Consider the following 10,698-nt stretch of genomic DNA (forward strand, 5'->3'; position numbering starts at 1 on the left):
TATGCAGGCAAGAAAGAACCAGGTACTTGTCTTACTATCTTACATCAAACCGGGATTGACGAAACCTTGAAATTTTAATGTCCATGGGGAAATTTGCAATCACTGTGGTCTCGTGAAGTGTGGCGTCCCCGTCTCTTGGTGTGGAAATTTAAAGCAGAGTTGCTAATTAGCAGTTTCTCATTTTATTAAAACGGTAAAAGTAGAATATTATGGAAAGTGTTTATAATAATATTTATAAAAAATATTCTGATTTGAAAAGTGAAAGAAGACTGTACAGTTAATAGTGGAAGCCCAACATTATTAACGACGGACCACGCTGAGAACTGCAGAACAGTGTTGCCGGAGTGTGGAAATGACAAATGACGTCACTAATACGGCTTATGTTATGTTGTCCACATTGTGATCAGGCATGGAGTGTGGAATCCACACATAAAAATTGCCACACTTTTTACTTAGAAAGTATATGCTAGTTAAAATCTAATGATAAGTTATGAACATTTTTTACTATTCTTTTATGTAAGTCTCACAACAAATGTATATCAGAATAAGTATTAATACTATTCTTTTTAATTTGTGGATGCGTTTGGATGTTTATCAGCTACTGCTGCATGACGCTGACCGTTGAGTCATATGCGAACCAAGATCTAGATAAACCCACCATGAGTTAGTTATTCTAAATTATTTTTAATCTTGCCCTCGACAAAATCCACATTTACTCTTTTTCATAATACTACTGAGTATTCTTATTTTACTTGTTTTCATGGTATATTTTCTTAAAGATTTTAAGAAATATATACAGACATTCATACTACCATTTGGTAGCAAATTATTTTTCAGCGGTGAACTTTACAGCTTTGCAATACACATTGCAATTTTTGCATGTGAAAATGATTGATGTGCGTGTATAATCAGTTTGATTATTCTACAGCCACAGTGTCATAAAATTTTGATAGGAACGGGTTTTATTGATTTCATAACTTTAATTCGTATAACGTAAGATTTTAGTAAAAATTATAGGCCTGGTCTATAGATGACAGAGCTCATGAATTCGTTGTCAGTTGACATTGCCCTAAATGAATGAATGTGTAATAACAACGATAAATGGCATTATATTGTAACTTTCAATTTTGTTCTCTTATAACGCAGTGGCCATTAAATTCTCAAGTAAATTAACTAAGATACGTTGTCAGTTTGCCTTACTCTGCAAAATAAGGCAGTTATAACACCGACGCTTACTATTATGTTTGCAGCTTCAAAATATTTTCATGAAAGGGATGCAGTTGTGTAATTGCAGTGATATAATAGTGACAATTATTTTTTTAAGTTCATGTGCGAGCATATAACCAACAGTGTTAGTTAACCCAAGATATAGGTCTAGTCATCACGGTTATGCACTAATGCCGGATTGAACATCATTATAATTTCACGGTTATGTTTCATTAGGAAGATGTAATTAAGATGCCTTAATATATATATATATATATATATATATATATATATATATATATATATATATATATATATATATATATATATATATATATATTGCATTCTAGTACAATATATTTACTTAACTTATTGTAATAGCTATAAACTTGTTGTAAAAGACCCATGTTACTTTTTTCATCGACAAATTAAATAAGTTTCATTTTACTTTTTCATCATCTGTTAAAGGAGTTTCGTTCAACTCTTTCATCGTCAAAGTAAATAAGTTTCATTTCAGTTTTCATCATCAGATTAAAGGAGTTTCTACCACCGTTGAGAAGTTTTGTTTCTTTTACCCTCTCGTCTAAAAACAATGGAATGAAAATCTAACTAAATGTTAAAACAATATATGAACTAAACTCAGAAAGGGTCAGCGTCTATCCTTATTTATCAGTAAAAAAAAAAAAAAAACTACTAACTAGGAATTCATGCCGGTAAGTTTTGAGTACTTAAAAATCAAGATAAATAACATTGGTAAAGTCGATTATATTACATAACTGGCAACTGTCTGAGACCGCGAGTCAGGTTCCCTAGTGTGGAATCTGCCAGCCTTGTTAAATCGGCAGCATTGTAGTTGTCGGAGGTGGGATGGTGTACTGTCGGCAGGTTAATCTGTAGTGTGACAATCAAGCAACGCTTGGCTGTATCTTAAAATCGACTTTAGTGATTCTTACAACTGGTTAACCATAGGCTTTATATACTTCAGAACTTGGTGCTTTACGGTAAGTACTAAAGACCATTGTTATTTTTCGGAAGACTCCAGCCACCTCCCGCTTGATAATTTATAATTTTCTTCGGTAAAACACATCAAAAAAAAAAATTTTTCTCAATACATAACCTTCGCAAATGCTTAATAACAGAGAAAAACAATTAAATTACGACTTACAAGGTATGTCAATACCGGCCCCCACCCCCTCCCTAGCTAATAAGGCAGATTTATAACCAGGAAACACCCCTAGGTTACGTTAGGTTCTTTTAGTGCCCTATCATTTCCTAGACATTTTTGCATGAAAAACCATTTTGGGTTTTTCATGCAAAAATGGGTAGCTGGCATCTTTCGAAATGGCTGGCTTGAGTCTTCCGAAAAATTACTAAGACTACATCAACATGTTCTTTCTTATTTGTAATTCCATTGGTGAGTCTAGACTCATCTTGCTTGCTATTCCTTAGGATAATGTTACGGGACCTAGTTACTTTTAGTGTTTACTAGTGACATGCAATCTGCAAAATATATTACGCTGTGTAGTCGTTACAAATGTTGCTGTTATTCACTCCCTAAAAGCGACGTGAAGGTACTGATTCCGTTAACAGACACCTGGAAAGAATTACGAAAAAGTGAGTCCGGTGAACAACAGCAAAACTGAGGACTATTTATTATCAATACTTGTATTGTTTCCGCTCTATGATGTGCTTGGATAGTCCTGAATACAGCATTACAGCTCATGCCTTAATCATGTTGCCATAATGGCTGTTATTACAAAGTATACTGATTGTTATCACTGCTACATCTTGTATTGCCTATCCTCTGTTTCAACTCTTCTGTCCCCGAAAAATTAACATCATTTACATATGGTCATGGTGACACTATGAGGTGTACTGTACTGCCCGCGTAGAGAGGATGAGAGAGAAACTGTAGACGAAGGACACGAGAGAGAATAACACTACGAATGATAATGAGAGAGGCTAGACTGAGAGACAAGCAAATGCAGAGAGAGAGAGAGGAAACGACGATTTCATTGTCTTAAAACATCTTGTTGCAGGTCTAGGCCTAGACTCTTTTTCAAACTTTTGATCAATTGACAAAATCCAGTGCTTTTAATATAAAAATGTTAACATTAAAGAATATACCACACCCTTTCATAAGTTAATGCTCATCGAAAAGTTTGTAATATTTTCAGTTAGGTTGAGCTTTTCCTCAACAAATATCTAACCTTCATTATTGTTACCCGGTTCTAGGTAAAATCAGGATACCGTTTAAAAACACATCTCTACATGCTCCTCCATTGATAAGTTTTGTAATTTCCCTTATTTGGATTAACAAATACTTTTCAGTGAGATTAAGCTTATGCTGTATTCAGTAAAGAGAAGGGGGAAAGCGTTCTTGTACCTAGGCCTATGTTGATTTTACCTCAACCCAGCCTCGCCTACTAATAATGTCTATCGATGCCAACAAAATGATAGACCGATACTCGACGTCACAGCTCCACGACGTTTTATAAAGTTTTTTTTTTTTTTGGTTAGTGGCCAATAAATTGCTGAAGGTGAGCAAAGGCAGCAACGTGTTTCAAAAACCGTTGGAAATAGGTGCTTCTCTCAGCGTCAGTGGGAAAGCATTTAGAATGCTTAGCTTCATAAGGCTCATGTAGGATAATCACATTGATGATGCATAGTTTTTATCTTAAAAAATCAATGTTTTTGCAATATGTTTTACAACAATAAACTCGTGGTTTCCATAAAATGCAGCCCGGCTTTTTTAATAGCCAGTTCTCTGTGTTCTCCCGCCAGAGTTGTCAAGAGCTGTTGTAGCATTGCCCTCCCCTCCGTGTAAACTAGAAGTCTAACCCGTTTTGTTCTTATGACATGATTTCTACTTCATTTCATAGAACAGGCAAGTCTAACCCGTTTTGTTCTTATGACGTGATTTCTACTTCATTTCATACAACAGGCAATAAATGGAAAGTTACATTGAGATCAGCTTGAAACAAGACTATAAGAAGTACGCGAAATTCGGAATGGCGAGGAATTTTGTGGGTCTTGACCGAGCCCGTCGTGTATTTTTTAGTTTTATTCACGGCTTAATGAGTTTTTTTGTTAAAAGCAAATATGAATAAAAAGGATAGAGGTAACTGAAGCATGTATGTTAGACACTGGTAGTGTGAACGGTATGTATACTTCTAAGATATCGTAACAAGCCGAAGCAATGACATAAGTGTAGGCCTACAGTACAGTACTATTGCCGATTATATAGATTGTCAGCTATAAGTCCCTATTAAAAAAATATTATGTAGTCAAGTCTTTTGGCATATTTTACAATAGTTTCTCACATTTTAAAGGATGCTCGTGTAATATATATATATTGTTTATTAAAAACAAGAACTTTTTCGAAAGTGAAGACTGCCACACTGGAATAAAAGCAACAGCTGTTCTGTTTCAGCCGAAGCTCTGAATCTGAAAGTCACGCCCTCCTTCTCCTGTGCTTGTTTTATATAAGTTTACCAATATTTCTTACTGGTACTTCGTTTTTACGTCATTATGGCCCGGGTATATCTGTAGTAAGTCAATAAAGTTATTTTTGCACTTTTTGTGTACTGTATAATCCCGTGTCTTCCATATAAATAAGTACTTTGTGGGAATTCTAAGTCTATTTGTTTACATTCGAACAAGATGGAAAATTAAACAAATCAGCAGCCGATATCATGAGCAGTGTTGCCGTGACTAATTGTTAGTGAAGACAACTATTCCGATGAAAGATCAGCAGACTATAGTACAGCACTTGCAGGCACATATGCCACATTATCTCCGAACATCCCACGTTTCCCTACTTACTAGTACCACTACCACGTCAGAAAATTGGTCCTTATCAGAGACACGTTCCGTACTGTTTAGTACCACTGCTTATATATGAAACAACCTACCAATTGTTTATTTTACACGATTTATTTGTTATTTTCTCCACCCTCTATCCTAGTTTTGTCACGTAAGGCCTTTTATTTTTTTTAGTGGTGGTGTGGTCATTGAAGTTAGTTACCAGGAATATAATTGAAGAGTACAAGGCCGGGAAAATAGAAAGTAAGAATGACGAATAAAGGAAATAACGATAAATCAGCAGTAATCTACTGTATATACAAGTATTTATATACAGAAATGCGAAGTCAAAGAAATTAAAATGATGCATGAAAAATATTCTAAAAGTAACTGTGGCTAGTGAAAAAACATTATTCGATTATACCATTGTCCAACTCTTAATCAGAATCTCTCAAAGGGACTGATATCAGGCTTTATTAATCATCGGGGAATTCAGAGAACTAGGTTGGTCTCCATGACTTCGTGCCTTCCCCCTCCCCTGCTCTCTCTCTCTCTCTCTCTCTCTCTCTCTCTCTCTCTCTCTCTCTCTCTCTCTCTCTCTGAATCACATTTCGAAATTTTTTCATTTCATTCGCAATTTATACATCCACGCACTGATTTCCTAGCCTATTGCAACATCAACTCCATTTACATTAAGAACGGTTCCATTTGCAGTACTGCAGAGAGAAAGAGAAGCAAATGTCTTTGTATACAGTAAAGACAGATAGTTATATAAATGAAGTAAAGGACTAGAGTAGCGAGTATAATGCAGTGCATCTAAGTGAAGCCTCTTATCGTTAATGCCGGCCAATCGTTATAAAAATAACGGATGCTAATCGTGAAAGAAAAATATTTTTTCATCTTTTGACACTTGTCTCTACAGTTTGATAGTACCATTGGACTCCTATCTCCTCGTGATGGCTTTTCTAATAATTGCCGGTCAATATGCAGGAAACCTCTGAACTTTAGAGATGCAAACTAAAATGTTATGCACAATAACCTCGAAATTGTCATTCTAAGAGAGATGGCTCTTATCCGTCCCTTCCATAGAGCCATAATGGTCCGTTCAGCATTGTGAGTAAAAATTACTCCGAAATAATACGCAGAGATAATTGAATGCGCGTCATTTTCGTTCGAACTTCTAATGGCAGTGGCTGTTAATTGTTTTTGGCGATTGTCATCGTACTTTGAGGAAACCCTAATTAGTTTTCTCAAGTTGTTAACTTTCAATTACCCTTTTGCACGTTTTAATAATTGAACATATTAATTCTCACAATATGAAGATAATGAGCAGTCTCTCTCTCTCTCTCTCTCTCTCTCTCTCTCTCTCTCTCTCTCTCTCTCTCTCTCTCTCTCTCCTAGATGGTAGATTAACTCGGTTACATTCTGTTGCATTAGCAAGCTCTGTGGAGAAGAAATATCGAAAATGTAGTAGCTTTATATAAAAACCTCTTGACAGAATGACGTCAAGAAGAACAATTAAAAAAATTATGATTAAATAGAAAAATGAGCAAGCATATAACTTTTTCTAACGAAAAGAACCATGAATTACTTTAATGGCTGTTATGTAATCCTGTCCCTTTCATTTTGTAAGTTCTTTCATTTAACTTGTGGGAGAGAATTGACATTACCAAACTGTTGCTATTTATTTAAATATATATATTATTTGTGTCTATCAATCAATATAATTTTTTTTCCTGGCATTTGAGAGGGCCTATTGAAAACCTTAGTAGAATGCTGAGTTTTGCTTGGTTATTTACAACAGTAAGTTTTATATATATATATATATATATATATATATATATATATATATATATATATATATATATATATATATATATATATATATACAGTATATATAAATGAATGATGTTAGCTTCCTGTATGAGACTTACTTACCGATCATTGCAAATAATCAAGTTAAACTTGGTATTCTAGTAAGGTTTTCAAAAGGCCTTGTCAAATGCCAGCCAGAAAGTCATTGATTGATAAACAGAAATGATAGCTGTTAGTTGTGGTTGAAGTGAAGGAGTTGGTAATGAATTAGAAGTATTCCTTTCCCAGAAAAGATCAAACTTATACGAGGAATCGTCTTTTGTTTTTCAGGTTCCTTCCGGGCGTGGTCGTCATTGTGGCCGAATCAAGTACATGAGAGATCAGCAGATATATCTAGGTAAGTGCAAAATGAGATAAAGAAGTTGGTCTGGTTTTGTGTTCAAGTAGGAATTTTGCAGTGAAATTTATTGTAAGCAAGTGGATTGTTTCGTTGTTTCGTAACATTGCATAATTGAACAGGTTCTTTGATCTTTGAATCTAAGCTTCTACAGCAGTTGTGGAAATAGACGAGGTACATGACCTCGAAATTTTACTGAAAGCTTTTAGGATGATAATTTTCAACTGTGTTTGGCGATCTATGATCTGTGTGAACCCTTTAGAAGGTAATGGATCTTTTAATTATGTCCGCCATTGAGGTTGTATTTGTTAGGTGTTTTTATGCTTTGTTCGTCTGTTTAGACTTAGTGGAGGTTTGCGGCATCCGAAAACAGTCAGTTGCCTGATTTGTTTGTACAGTTCATAATCACGAATGCAATACATTTTGATTTGGTTACATTAAATGAATATTGCAATTAACGCAAAATTTTCCAAAACTGAATCTGATTTATGAAGATGAGATATACGATACTGACTGTAAAAAAGGTTGAATACTTTTTAACACTTGTCCTAACATATTATAATTCAGTACCAGTTATATTTTGAGCAATATAAAGAACACTAGACTCTAGACGTCACTGACATTAACCACAATATCTCCGTTCAAGGCAAAGCAAATTTTACTGGGAAATTGTAGAATGCGTTGATAACCAAGTAAACTGCAGGACTTCCAGACGTTCACTTAAAGAGAGAGAGAGAGAGAGAGAGATTCCTTCAGTATTTAGTCATTCGGATCTCCAGGGGAACTCAGGTCTCCCATGAAATATTGCATTTCCACTGGATTTAGAGGAAACTACATTGTCAGTTGTCTTAGATAAATATGAGGGGTTTGCAAGAGCTGGCGTTGACAGACAAAGGGGGGGGGGGAAGCAGCCAAATCTGTTGCGAAATGTATCTCGCTCACTGTCCCTTTCTCTTTGCCTGAAGGCACGTGTACACATGTGCGGCAACGTGCGGCAGGAACACGTTTGCAGCTCGAATGGGTGTGTGGGTGTTTACCTGACCTCGATTATGTCAAAGTATTTTTCAGTATTCTCATTTTACCGTTTTATAAGAAACGCTCTTCCTAGAATAATTTTACGAATTAATAACGTATTAATGTCTTCTTTACTAAAGTCCACGTGTCAGGGAGATGTGGTTTTATTGTGTCGTGTGAAAAGTAGGTGTATTGATATGCAGCTTCGTAGCCATAACTAGCATATGAAAAGTCTGTCATTTCAGTTCAGTTTTTTCTATCTCATTGCAACGCCATCTTTTCCTCCTGTTTCTTCCTTTCCTCCTGTTTCTTCCTTTCCTCCTGTTTTTTCCTTCCCTCCTGTTTCTTCCTTTCCTCCTGTTTTTTCCTTCCCTCTTGTTTCCTCTTTCCTTCCTGTTTTTTCCCTCTGTTTTTCTTTCCCTCTTGTTTCTTCCTTCCTCCTGTTTCCTCCGTCCCTCCTGTTTTCTCCTTCCTGTATCCCCTTTCTCTTGTTTCTTCCTTCTCTTCTGTTTTCTCCTTCCTGCCTGTTTCTTCCTTTCCTCCTGTTTCCTCCTTCCCTCCTGTTTTCTCCTTCCCTCTTGTTTCCTCTTTCCTTCCTGTTTCCTCCTTCCCTCCTGTTTTTCTTTCCCTCTCGTTTCTTCCTTCCTCCTGTTTCCTCCGTCCCTCCTGTTTTCTCCTTCCTGTATCCCCCTTTCCTCTTGTTTCTTCCTTCTCTTCTCTTTTCTCCTTCCTGTTTCTTTCTTCCTCCTGTTTCCTCCGTCCCTCCTGTTTTCTCCTTCCTGTATCCCCCTTTCCTCTTGTTTCTTCCTTCTCTTCTGTTTTCTCCTTCCTGCCTGTTTATTCCTTTCCTCCTGTTTCTCTTTCCTGTTTCCTCTTTCCCTCCTGTTTCCTCTTTCCTGTTTCCTCTTTCCCTCCTGTTTCCTCTTTCCTATTTCCTCTTTCCCTCCTGTTTCCTCTTTCCTGTTTCCTCTTTCCCTCCTGTTTCCTCTTCTCCTGTTTCTTCCTTTCTTCCAGTTTCCTCCTTTTTTCCCCTTCGCTCCTGTTTCTTCCTCCAGTTCTGTTCCGTACTTCACTTCTCTTTCGTTTCCTCCTTTCGTCCTATTTCTTACTTTTCTCCTGTTTCCTCATTCCCTCCTGTTTCCTCCTTCCCTCCTGTTTCCTCCTTTCCTCCTGTTTCCTCCTTCACAGTTGTTTTCTCCTGCCATCCTGTTTCTTTCTTCCCTCTTGTTTCTTCCTTCAATTCTGTTTCCTCTCCTCTATTCCTATTTCTTCCTTTCCTCCTGTTTCCTTCCCTCTTGCTTCTTCCTTTCATTCTGTTTGCTGCTTCCTTTCTGTTTTCGCCTTCCCTTTGGTTTCTTCCTTTAATCCAGTTTCCTCCCCTCCTGTTTCCTCCTTCCCTGCTATTTCCTCCTTCTCTCCTGTTTTCTCCTTTCCTCCTGTTTCTCCTTCCCTCCTGTTTTCTCCCTTCCTTCTGTTTCTTCCTTTCGTCCTGTTTGCTCCTCCCTCCTATTTTCTATTTCCCTCCTTTTTTCTCTTTCCTCCTGTTTTCTCCTTCCCTCTTGGTTCTTATCTCCCTTTTGTTTCCTCTTTCCATCCTGTTTCCTCCTTTCTTCCTGTTTCCTCCTTTCTTCCTGTTTCCTCCTTTCTTCCTGTTTCCTCCCCTCCGGTTTTCTCATATCCTCCTAATTTCTCCTTCCCCCCGGTGTCCTACGACTTACCGACCAGAATGGCTTACAACCAAAATAATTTTTTTTTCTTTTTGCTTACAAAATAGAAGGCTATCAAGAGGAGTGAGAATGTATGAAACTAAGACGAAAAGAATGCCGAGATGTAGGATGCTTCGTTCAAGGAACCCAGTGGTTCTTTAAAAGTTATATATCTATCCTGGCCGACTTGATGCCCCTTGAAAGTTTGGAAAGTAAATAAATGGCTGTGTCTAGACAGTTCTAGGAGGAAGGGAGGATCGTGAACGCTAAATACATTCCTGGGGAGAGAGAGAGAGAGAGAGAGAGAGAGAGAGAGAGAGAGGAGAGGGAGAGAGAGAGAGAGAGGTGGTGGGAAGAGACAGAAATTTTCAATAAAACTATATTTTATATGTGCCCCGTAAGTAATGATTTCAAGGCGTTATTTCCCCGAAATGGAAAACCTCCATTGAAAAGATTTCAGATGGAAAAACGGAAAGATTTAACCCAAGATGAAAAGAAAACGCCTTTGCAAGATAACATTTTCCTTGATTTTGTGTAGAAACTTCTAGCTGCTGAAAACATATTGCAATTGGAAGGAAGGCGTAGGGTCTGGAGTTATCACTTAATATTTAATGAAATGATTCTTTTATTTCCTCATTATTTTGATTCGATGTTCTAGACATCAGCTTAGATTAGAGAAACAGCATTTACTAATTTCGAGAAAAAAAGAATGATTATTTACCGTAAATAAATATAGTAATGTCCAGTTCTTAACAG

The 10,698-nt window shown here is 36.8% G+C and overlaps 1 long non-coding RNA gene across 1 annotated transcript in view; it reads left to right on the forward strand.

The window, feature by feature from the left end:
- Positions 1-2,072: 2,072 nt before the first annotated feature.
- LOC136839639 (uncharacterized) overlaps positions 2,073-10,698 on the forward strand; it is a 251,738-nt gene continuing 243,112 nt past the window's right edge. The window contains exons 1-2 of the long non-coding RNA XR_010853425.1: positions 2,073-2,207; positions 7,156-7,222. This is a non-coding gene — a long non-coding RNA (uncharacterized lncRNA). The remainder of the gene's footprint in view (positions 2,208-7,155; positions 7,223-10,698) is intronic.

Source organism: Macrobrachium rosenbergii, chromosome 6 (genome assembly GCF_040412425.1).
Source record: "Macrobrachium rosenbergii isolate ZJJX-2024 chromosome 6, ASM4041242v1, whole genome shotgun sequence".
NCBI classification, from domain to species: Eukaryota; Metazoa; Arthropoda; class Malacostraca; order Decapoda; family Palaemonidae; genus Macrobrachium; species Macrobrachium rosenbergii.